The sequence below is a fragment of the Octopus bimaculoides genome, chromosome 12 (assembly GCF_001194135.2).
Source record: "Octopus bimaculoides isolate UCB-OBI-ISO-001 chromosome 12, ASM119413v2, whole genome shotgun sequence".
Classification (NCBI taxonomy): domain Eukaryota; kingdom Metazoa; phylum Mollusca; class Cephalopoda; order Octopoda; family Octopodidae; genus Octopus; species Octopus bimaculoides.
In genome coordinates, this window is record NC_068992.1 from 30,700,694 (window position 1) to 30,701,210 (window position 517).

General features: G+C 38.1%; 1 protein-coding gene across 6 annotated transcripts in view; it reads right to left on the reverse strand.

Moving 5' to 3' along the window:
* LOC106869914 (protogenin A) overlaps positions 1-517 on the reverse strand; it is a 1,534,154-nt gene that overhangs the window by 1,385,515 nt on the left and 148,122 nt on the right. The window lies entirely within an intron of this gene.

Below are 517 nucleotides of genomic sequence, written 5' to 3' on the forward strand. Positions count from 1 at the left end.
ATATAAGCAAATAATAAATGAGTATATGCATATATACGTACAAGTGTGTGCATACCTACGTCTACCTGTATATATAGGTGCATATCTGGGTACAGGACATTGCAAACAAGACGCAGAAAAAAAATAATAATAACCAGAGTACAGAAAACACACAAGCCACACAGAGAACATTTTCCCTCATCAGCTACCCCCGTTTTAACACCGTAGAAGAATAGCTGAGCAACGAGAGAAAGAGAGGAATATAGTAGTAACAGAAGGAAGTACGAGGGGGGAAGAGAAAGATATAGTAGTAACAGAAGGAAGAATGAGAGAGATAAAGAGAGATACGTAGTAGTAACAGAGGAAGAACGAGAGGGGGAAAACGTAATAGAGAAAGAGATAGATAGCGTCCGAAAATTTAAAGTTGAAATTACTTACAACAGCGGTGACGCTGGCGTTCGGTCATGTAAAAACAAATAATAAATGAGTATATGCATATATACGTACAGGTGTGTGCATACCTACGTCTACCTGTATA